The sequence below is a fragment of the Mirounga angustirostris genome, unplaced genomic scaffold (assembly GCF_029215605.1).
Source record: "Mirounga angustirostris isolate CCGP_5_RB_7025 unplaced genomic scaffold, mMirAng1.0.hap1 SCAF_1, whole genome shotgun sequence".
Classification (NCBI taxonomy): domain Eukaryota; kingdom Metazoa; phylum Chordata; class Mammalia; order Carnivora; family Phocidae; genus Mirounga; species Mirounga angustirostris.
This window is the reverse complement of record NW_026991709.1, coordinates 199,534,226-199,545,656: the sequence shown is the minus strand read 5'-3', so window position 1 is coordinate 199,545,656 and position 11,431 is coordinate 199,534,226.

Here is an 11,431-nt window from a genome sequence, read left to right as displayed (position 1 = left end):
TCAGTTGGAAGAACATGTGACTCTTGATCTTGGGGTCATGATTTCGAGCCCCATGTTGGGCATAGAGATTACTTAAAAATAAAATCTTTAAAAAAATAATCTCCTAGAAGATAACATAAGTGAAAACCTAGATGACTTTGGGTATGGTGAGGCCTTTTTAGATACAATACTAAAGACATGATCTCTGAAAGAAATAACTGATAAGCTGGGTTTCACTAAAATGAAAAACTTCTGCTCTGCAACAGACAATCTCAGGAGAATCAGAAGACCAGCCACAGACTGGGAGAAATTATTTGCAAAAGACACAAATGATAAAGGACTGTTACCCAAAATATAAGAAGAACTCTTAAAACTCAACAATAATTGGGGTTGGAGGCTAGGGGGAATTAAAAAAAAAACCTCAACAATAATTTTTAAAAACTTGATTAAAAAAATGGGCCAAGGGGCGCCTGGATGGCTCAGTCGTTAAGTGTCTGCCTTCGGCTCAGGTCATTATCCCAGGGTCCTGGGATCGAGCCCCGCATCAGGCTCCCTGCTCGGCAGGAGGCCTGCTTCGCCCTCTCCCACTCCCCCTACTTGTGTTCCCTCTCTCGCTGCGTCTCTCTCTGTCAAATAAATAAATATAATCTTTTTAAAAAAAAAAATAAATAAATAATGGGCCAAAAACCTTAACAGACACCTTACCAAAGTTGTACAGATGGCAAATAAACATATGAAAAGATGGTCCATATCATGTACCATCAGGGAGATGTGAATTAAAAAAACAAGATACCAGTACACATCTATTAGAATGGCCAAAATCCAAAGCACTGACAATGCCAAGTATTGACAAGGACATGGAGCAACCGGAACTTTCATACTTTGCTGGTGGGAATGCAAAATGATATAGCGACTTTGAAGACAGCTTGTCAGTTTCTTACAAAACTAAACATTCTCACATATGATCCAGCAATAGCACTCCTGGAGACTTACTCAAAGGAGTTGAAAACTTATGTCCACACAAAACCCTACACAAGGTTGTTTATAGCAACAGGAGGGTAGAGGAGCTGGAGATTGAATCAGCTAATGGTCAATGACTTAGTCCATCAGGACTATGTAATAAAGTCTCCATAGAAAAGAGAACAGCTTTTTGGTACTTTTTTTGGAGAGCTTCCATGTTTGGGGAAGAAGAACACTTCCACATGCCACCAAGCTGGGCCCCAAGCTCCACTGAGGACAGAAGCTCCTTTGTGTGGGACTTTGCCCAATGTATCTCTTCATCTGGCTAGTGATTCATATTCTTCATCATATCCTTTAATAAACTGGTAAACTTAAGTGTTTGCCTGAGTTCTGTGACACCTCTAGCAAACCAGTCAAACCTAAGGACAAGGCCATTGGAACCTCCAATCTGTAGCCAGTCATCCAAAGCACAAGTGACAGCCTGAGGTTTGTGACTGGCATCTGAAGTGGAGGGTGGGGGGCAGCCTCGTAGGACTGAAACCTAACCCTGTGGGATCTGATTCTATCTCCGGTAGATACTGTCAGAATTGAGTTGAATTCTGGGACACCCCACCGGTGTTTGAGAATGCTTGGTATTGTGCGGGAGCCCCCCACCCCTGCATTAGAATTGGGTCTGGGAACTAAAAAACTACCCAATACATGTTATAAGGCTGAAATAACCCTGATACTGAACACCTAACAAATATAGTACAGGAAAGGAAAGTTACAAGGCAATCTAACTCAGGAATCTATATGTGAAATTTCTAAAAATATATGTTAGAAAATACAGCCTAGCAACAAATCGAAAGGTTAATGCATCCAACCAAGTTACAGTCACTCCAAAATTGCAAAATTGGTTTGATCTTTGAAAAGTCAGTGTAATTTTATGTATTAAGAGGATAAAAGACAAAAATTACGTGATTATCTCAATAGATGCCAAAAAGCTTTTGATAAAATTTAACATCCATTCAAAGTAAAAACTCCTAGCAAAATATGAATAGAAGGAGACTTCTTTAATTTGATAAATGATGTCTGCAAAAAGCCTACGGAAAATACTATCTTTTTAAAGATTTTATTTATTTATTTGAGAGAAAGAGAGACAAAGACAAGGAGAGCATGAGCAGGGTGACGGGCAGAGGGAGAAGAACAGGCAGACTCCTCGCTGAGTGGGAAGCCTGACTCAGGGCTTGATCCCAAGAGCCTGAGATCATGACCTGAGCTGAAATCAGATGCTTAACCAACTGAGCCACCCAGGTGCCCCCAGAAAACATTATTTTTAATGATGAAAGGTTGAAGACTTTCTCTGAGACTGGCAATGACAAAAGGATGTCTACTTCCACCATATCTATTCACAATACACTGAAAGGTCCTGGATAATGCAATAAACCAAAAAAGAGAATTAAAATGCATAAGGATTATAAAAGAAGGAACAAATCTATCATTATTTGCAGATTATATAATTGTATACATAGAAAATCCAAAAGAGTCTATATGTAAATTATTATAAGCATGCTTATCAAGGTTGCTGAATATCAAATCAATGTTAAAAATAATTATTTCTGTATAAAATACAATAGAAAATAGAAAATTAAAAACTCTGAAGATCTCCTTTTTAAATTTTTTGAAGCTATCACTTATAATACTGTAAAAAAAAAATTAAGTACCTGTTAAGAAATCTAACAAATATATTTCCTTTTTAAAAAAATTTTTTTAAAGATTTTATTTATTTGAGAGAAAGAGTGAGTGAGTGAGAGAGAACACACGAGCAGGGGGAGAGGGAGAAGCAGGCCTCCCGCTGAGCAGGGAGCCCGATGCAGGGCTTGATCCCAGGACCCTGGGATCATGACCTGAGCCGAAGGCAGCCGCTTAAGCGACTGAGCCACCCAGGCGCCCCTAACAAATACATTTCATGCAGAAAACCATAGAATAATATTTAGAAAAATTCTAGAAGATGCAAGTAAATGGAGAGATAGATCATGTTCATTGATTGGACAACTGAATATTGTAAAGATCAATTCTCTCCAGATTGACCTACAGATTCTACCCAGTTCCAATCAAAATCTCAAGGATTTTTGTTTATGTTTTTGTTTTGGTGGAACCAGACAAACTGGTACTAAAGTATATTTAGAAATGGAAAGAACTCAAAACTACTGAGACACTTTTGAGAAACAAAGTGAGAGGTCTTGGTAGACTGGAAATTTGTTACATTTCTGCATGAAATGTAACAAATACATTTCATGCAGAAAACCATAGAATAAGGGGTGCCTGGGTGGCTCAGTTGGTTAAGCGACTGCCTTCAGCTCAGGTCATGATCCTGGAGTCCCTAGATCGAGTCCCGCATCGGGCTTCCTGCTAGGCAGGGAGTCTGCTTCGTCCTCTGACCCTATCCCCTCTCAGGTGTTCTCTCTCTCTCATTCTCTCTCTCTCAAATAAATAAATAAAATCTTAAAAAAAAAAAAAGAAAACCACAGAATAATATTTAGAGAAATTCTAGAAGATGCAAGTAAATGGAGAGATAGACCATGTTCATTGATTGGACAACTGAATATTGTAAAGATCAATTCTCTCCAGATTGACCTACAGATTCTACCCAGTTCCAATCAAAATCTCAAGGATTTTTGTTTTTGTTTTTGTTTTGGTGGAACCGGACAAGCTGGTACTGAAGCATATTTAGAAATAGAAAGAACTCAAAACTACTGAGACACTTCTGAGAAACAAAGTGAGAGGGCTTGGTAGACTGGATATATCAGTTTGCTGTGAAGCTAGGAAAGCAGTGTGACAGTGGCACAGAGGTAGACAAATAGACAAAGGAACAGCAAAGATCTGAGAGACAGACCCACTCATATACGTATGTTAGAATAATGCAAACATGAGAGAGCAATAGGAAAATGAGAAATGGTAGCCTTTTCAGTAAATGATGCTGGCCGACTGGATATCCATTTGAGAAAAAAAAAAAAATGAAATTGGACCCCTACCTAATGTCATTTACAAAAATCAATCCCAGGTGGATTACAGACAGCCATGTGCTGATGAATATTTAACAACTAGCTGCTCCCCGAGGAGAATGATCCCTGACTTTCAGTGTTTAGTGAGTTCCGTGGTGTAAATACTCCTACCCCGGCTGACTCTAAGGAACCAAAGTAAGGTCACTGAAAGCAGAGGAGGAGAAAAAAAAATGTGCAGGAGCAGTACATAGATGGTATTTCCAACATACAGATTCAATTTGACATAAATAACCTCAAGAGCAGAGATAATAGTAAAATGAGTAGGAAGTGATGAATTTTGAGTATTACCTTTGGGGTTTTTTCTATTACTTTTGTTTTTAACATAATCTATTTAACTGTAAGTTTATACAGGTTAATTTTTAATAATCACTGTATTTAACAATTGGCTCACAAAATACATGAAAATTGAACCACTTTCTCCTGAGCCAGTATAGGTCAGCTCTAGCACACCGATTACAGACCTGGATGTGAAAGGCAAAACATAGTTTTTATTTAAAAATATGGAATTATTCTATAATTTTAAAAAGTTTTTTTAAGATTTATTTTTAAGTAATCTCTACACTCAACAGGGGGTTCGAACTCATCACCCCCGAGATCAAGAGTTGCACGCTCCACCTACTGAGCCAGCCTGGCGCCCCAGGAAAGTGCTTTCATCATCTCAAGTTAGAGAACAAATTTTTTTTCTTTCTTTTTTGGGTTAGGTTTGTTGAGATATATGTAGCAAAGAGTTAATATAGCCGACCTGAGAAAGGACTGCTTACAAGGTTGGCCCATGGCTGGCGTCTGGGAACTCCAGATTTCAGAAGGGTTCTTACCACTCCCTCTGGTGAGTGGCTCACTGTGCCTACAGGGTTTCTGCAAACAACGTGGTTTACGCTGAACACCTGCTTGCCTTCTGGGAGACTGGAAACGGTATACGCTAAGCAGCAGGTGCCTCCATAACCAGCTCTCAGTAACGTGTCCGGGCACTGAGTCTCTTTGAGCATCCCTGATAGACGACATTTCAAATCTGTTGTCACAATTCATTGCTAGAGCAATTAAGTATGTCCTGTGTTGACTCCACTGGGAAAGGATTCTTGGAAGCTTGCTCCTTGTTCTCTCTGGACTTCCCTCCCCATGCCTTTCCTCTTTGCTGATTTTGCTTTGTGTGATTTCACTGTAATAAATCTTAGTTGTGAGTAGGACTACATGCTGAGTCTTACAAATCCTGCTAGTGAATCCTTATCCCTGGGTGTGATCTTGGGCACTCCCGACACACGGTATATAATTCACTTTTTTAAAATATACAGTTAGGGGCGCCTGGGTGGCCCAGTTGGTTAAATGACTGCCTTCGGCTCAGGTCGTGATCTTGGAGTCCCGGGATCAAGTCCCGCATCGGGCTCCTTGCTCGGCGGGGAGTCTGCTTCTCCCTCTGATCCTCCCCCTCTCATGCTGTCTCCCATTCTCTCTCTCAGATAAATAAATAAAAAATCTTTAAATAAATAAATAAATAAATAAATAAATAAATAAATAAATAAATAAATAAATAAAATATACAGTTAGATGGGCTTTGATGCCTATGCAATTCATGTCACCACCAGCTCAAAGCAAGTTATAGGACATTTCCATCGGTGTGAGTTTCCTTATCCCTGTGCACTCAATTCTCTCCCTCTATCCTCAGACCTTGGCAGCCACTGATCTATTTTCTGTCCCTACAGAGTTGCCTTTTCCAGAATGTAAAATAAACAGATCGGATAGTATGTAGCCTTTTTCTTTTTAAGTGAACTCTACCCCCAATGTAGGCTCAAACTCACAGTCCCGAGACCGAGAGTCACATGCTCTACTGATTGAGCCAGCCAGGTGCCCCAGGATGTAGCCTTTTGATTCTGGCTTCTTTAACTCGGCCTATTGTTTTTGAGATCCATCCATGCTGATGTAGGAGTCGTTCATTCCTTTCTGTTGCTAAAGAGTATCCCACTGTATGACAGTTTGTCTGTTCACAGCTGATGGACATTTGGGCTGTTTTCTGGTTTTGGTGATTCTGAATAAAGCTGCTATGTACATACATATACAGGTCTCTGTATGGACATGTATTTTATTTCTGTTGAGCATCTAGGAATGCAATTCATGGGCTGTATGTATGTTTACCTTTATAAGAAACTGCCAACCTGTTTTCCAGAGTGCTTTTTTTCCCAGAAGCAATGTTTGAGAGTTCCAGTGGTTCTGCATCCTCACCAGCACTTGGTATTGTCAGTCTTTTTAATTTAAGTTAATTTTATATTTTTTATTTTTATTTTTTTTATTTTTTTATTTTTTTAAAGATTTTATTTATTTATTCATGAGAGACAGAGAGAGAGAGAGAGGCAGAGGGAGAAGCAGGCTCCCAAGGAGCAGGGAGCCCGATGTGGGACTCGATCCCAGGACCCTGAGATCATGACCTGAGCCGAAGGCAGACGCTCAACCATCTGAGCCACCCAGGCGCCCTAATTTTATATATTTTTAAGATTTTATTGATTTATTTGAGAGAGAGTGAGAGAGAGCGTGCGCAAGAGAGCACAAGTGGGTAGGGGGAGCGGCAGAGGGAGAGGAAGAAGCAGGCTCCCTGATGAGCAGAGAGTCGGACACAAGGGCTCGAACCAGGACCCTGGGATCATGACCTGAGCTGAAGGCAGCGCTTAACAGACTGAGCCACCCAGGTGCCCGAGCCTTTTCATTTTAGCAATTCTACAGCTATCTAATGGCATCTTACTGTAGTTCTAATTTGCATTTCCCTAAAGACTAATGATGTTGAATATCTTTTCGTGTGCTTACTTGCTACCAAAGTATCTTTTTTTTTTTAAAGTAATTTCTAGGGACACCTGGGTGGCTCAGTTGGTTAAGCATCTGCCTTCCGCTCAGGTCCCGGATCTCAGGGTCCTGGGATCGAGTCCCCCATCGGGCTCCTTGCTCAGCAGGGAGTCTGCTTCTCCTTCTGCCTGCCACTCTCCCTATTTGAGCTCTCTGACAAAAAAAAAAAAAGTAATTTCTACACCCAATGTGGGGCTTGAACTCATGACCCCAAGATCAAGAGTTGCATGCTCTTTGCATTGAGCCAGCCAGGCACCCCCAAAATATCTTTTTTTTTTAAGATTATTTATTTATTTATTTGTCAGAGAGAGAGAGAGAGAACAAAACAGGGGGAGCGGCAGGCAGAGGGAGAAGCAGGCTCCCCACTGAGCAGGAAGCCCAATGTGGGGCCCGATCCCAGGACCCTGGGATCATGACCCAAACCGAAGGCAGACACCTAGCCGACTAAGCCACCCAGGCATCCCCCCAAAATATCTTTTATATTGATATGTCTGTTCAAATATTTTGCTCATTTAAAATATTGGTTTGTCGGGGCAACTGGGTGGCTCAGTCGGTTAAGCGTCTGCCTTCAGCTCAGGTCATGATCCCACGGTCCTGGGATGGAGTCCTGCATTGTCAGGCTCCCAGCTCAGTGGGGAGGCTGTTTCTCCCTCTCCCTTTGCCCATCCTCCTAATTGTGCTCTCTCTCAGTCTTTCTCCCTCTCTCAAATAAATAAAATATTTTAAAAATATATTGGGTTGTCTTCTTATATTGAATTGTAAGAGTTCTTTATTTATTCTGAATACAAGTCCTTTATCAATGTGTGTTTTGCAAATATTTTTCTCTTTTCTCTGGCTTATCTTTTCCTTTTTTTTTTTTTTAAGATTTTATTTATTTATTTGAGAGAGAATGAGATAGAGAGAGCATGAGAGAGCATAGGGAGGGTCAGAGGGAGAAGCAGACTCCCCGCTGAGCAAGGAGCCCGATGCAGGACTCGATCCTGGGACTCCAGGATCATGACCTGAGCCGAAGGCAGTCGCCCAACCAACTGAGCCACCCAGGCGCCCGTATCTTTTCCTTTTCTTAGCAGTGATGTTCAAAGAGCAGAAATTCTCAATTTTTATCAAAATAAAAAATTTTGTCAATACACTTTAACTACAAATTCTACTACTTTAGTAAGTATAGGGCTCTTACAGTTATCTATTTTTTCCTGATTGAGCTTTAGTACTCGTTGTCTTTGAAGGAATTTGTCCCTTTCATTGAGATTAACAAAATTATTGGCATAAAATGTTTCAGAAAATTCTTCATTATTGTTTCAATGTCTATAGGATTTGTACTGCTGTGAGACCCATTTTCTCATTCTTGATCATTATGTAATTTGTATCCTCTTTTTTTGTTTGTTTTTCTGGATCAGTCTGGCTAGAAGTTGAAATTTTATTAATCTTTTCAAAGAACCAGTTTTGGTTCATTTATGTTCTCTATTGTTTTTTTGGTTTTCTATATCATTGATCTCAGTACTGATCTTTATCATTTTCTTCATTCTGCTTGCTTTGGGTTCTTTTTTTTTTTTTTCTAGTTTATTAATATGGAAGCTTAAATCATTGATTTCAAATTTTTTTTTAAGATTTATTTTTAAGTAATCTCTATACCCAACATGGAACTTGAACTCACAACCCCCAGATCAAGAGTCATCTTCACCAAATGAGCCAGCCAGGTGCCCCTGAAATCTTTTTTAATAAGAGCATTTAATGTTATAAATCTCCCTCTAAGTACTGCTTTAGCTGTGTTTCCCAAATTTTGATCTGCTGTGTTTTCATTTTCATTCAATTATTTTATTTCTCTTATGATTTAGTTTTTGAACAGTGGGTCAAAATGTGTGGTTTAATTTTCAAATGCTTGGAGGTGGGGGTTTCCAGGTACCTTATTGATTACTAGCTTAATTCCATTTTAGTCAGGACACGCTTTGTATGATTTCAATATATTTACATTTTGAGATTTATTTTATGGTCTGGAATATCATCTTAGAAGCTTCTTTTTTTTTTTTTTAAAGATTTTATTTATTTGACAGAGAGAGACACAGTGAGAGAGGGAACACAAGCAGGGGGTAGTGGGAGAGGGAGAAGCAGGCCTCCCGCGGAGCGGAGAGCCCGATGCGGGGCTCGATCCCAGGACCCTGGGACCATGACCTGAGCTGAAGGCAGACGCTTAATGACTGAGCCACCCAGGTGCCCCTAAAAGCTTTTTTTTTAAGCTTTTTAACAATTTTAAAATTTTTTATTTTATTTATTCGACAGGGAGAGACACAGCCAGAGAGGGAACACAAGCAGGGGGAGTGGGAGAGGGAGAAGCAGGCTTCCCGCCGAGCAGGGAGCCCGATTCGGGGCTCTATCCCAGGCCCCTGGGATCATGACCTGAGCCGAAGGCAGACGCTTAACGACTGAGCCAGCCAGGCGCCCCTAAGCTTTTTTTTTTTTTTAAGTAATCTCTACACCCAACATGGGTCTTGAACTTACAACCCAGAGATCAAGTTGTATGCTCTACGAACTGAGCCAGCCAGGCACCCCTGTCACCCAGAATATCATCTATCGTGACTAAGGTTCTATGCACGCTTGAAAATATTGTATATTCTGCTGTTGTAGGGAGGAGCATTATAGACAGGTCAAGTAGATCAAGTTGGTAGAGAGTGTTATTCAAATCTTTCGTATCTTCAATGATTTTAGTTTCCATATACTGAGGGAGGAGTGCTGAAAACTCCAACTATAAGTGGAGTTTAGCTATTTCTTCTTTGATTTCAATCAGGTTTTGTTTTATATATTTTGAAGTCATCATTAGGTTTATACAATTAGAACTGTCATGTATTCTTGATAAACTATCTTTGTCATTATGTAATACTCCTCTTTATCCCTGTAAAATTCCTTGTTCTGAAGTTTATTTTCTATGTTATTAATATACTTGAAGGGACTCTTCATATCTGATTTGTGGTGATCTTTTTGCTGTTTATTTCTAGCATTTTCATGACTCCTTTTTTTGTAGTATTCATGTTTCTGCTCAAATTCTCCATCTGTTTATGCATATTGTTCATCTTTTCCACCAGATCCTTTAACAGATTCGTCTCCCGTAATTCCATTAACTGTGTCATCTCTGGGTCTGGTTGTTTTGACCCCTTTATCATTTGATAGTGGTTTGCTTTTCTTTTCTTTTTTTGTTTCTGGGTGTGAAATAAATGCCAGATATTGTGTGTAAAAGAATGGTAGAGATTTGGGCACCTGGCTGGCTCAGATGGTTAAGTGTCTGCCTTCGGCTCAGATCATGATCCCAGGGTCCTGGGATTGAGTCCCACATCGGGATCCCTGCTCAGTGGAGAACCTGCTTCTCCCTCTCTCTCTGCACCTCCCCCTGCTCATGCGCGCTCTCTCTCTCTCTGTATCTCTCTGTCTCAAATCCATAAATTAAAAAATCTAAAAAAAAAAAAAAAAAAGAATGGTCGAGATTTAGGTAAATAGTATTGATGCCCACAGATGGGCATGTCTCTTTTTCTGTTGGGTTCTCAGTAGAGGGATTGAGGCAGTCAAGTCAGTAGTAGAGCTGAGTTGAGTTTTGCTGTTGCTATAACTTCCCCAATGGCAAGCTGCTGCTACCTTTTGATTCATGGGAGGCCTGGGATGCTAGAATGTTTTGCTCAGTGTTTCTGCATTCCACTTTCAGCAGGCCCTGTGTGCCTGAACCTCAGAGAAGGAGGGTCTCTTCATGCTTTCCCATTTCGTCAGCAGTAAATTGCTGTTGCTTGTTAATCAGAGTGAGACCTGTGATGGGGGCAGTTTTTCTCATTTTTCCCAGTTCAGCTTCACTCTTAGATAAGACCTTGCACTCCTGAGTCTCTGGGTGGGGTTCCTTCCCTTTCTTGCCCTTCCCTTCCTTGCGCGCCAAACTCTGATTTGTATCTGACGGTAGGCTGGGGTGGGAGCCAGTTTTTAGATCCCACGCCCCACAGTGGCAGCAGAGTGCAGGGTCTGCCCACCCTCCAGGAGCATTGTGCTTGCTGTTATCCTTCCCTCATACATTTGCAGAAGGATTCCTGTTCTTCCCTCAACAGGTATTGGAAATGAGGCTTATAGAGGGGAGAAGGGCTTCCTGCCCCACCTGCCCAGGCAGGTGGCTTTGCTTTTAGCTCTCTCAGAGGCAGTTCATTTTTCCTGGTTGTGGGAACAGCAAGGTTTCCAGAAGTTTAAGGCTTTTGCTTTGAGTGATAGAGGAGTCTGGGAAGTGGGTGTTATTTTGTTCACTGGGGTGCTCTCAGGTTTCATGCTTCCCACCCCCAGTTTCTCCTGTGAGCACCCAGTTGAGGCTTGTGGAAAAGAGCGTGTGAATGGCTGTAGACAACCCTTGTGTCTGGAGCTTTCAAAGATTCTGAACTGTCAGGCTAGCTAAACTTTGCCTTTATGAATTCATTAACATATGGCTGTCTCCTTTCCCATTTTTATAGTGCTGCCTCTTCCTCCTGGGCTCTGCCATGGACAAAATTTATCTGTGCTGTCTCTCTTTGAAGGGCCCTGTCACCCTTTGGAATTCAATTTACCTGATTGCCTTGTGACCTCAGCTCCTGGATGAGCCCAAGAAGTTGTGATTGTGCAGGTTATCTGAC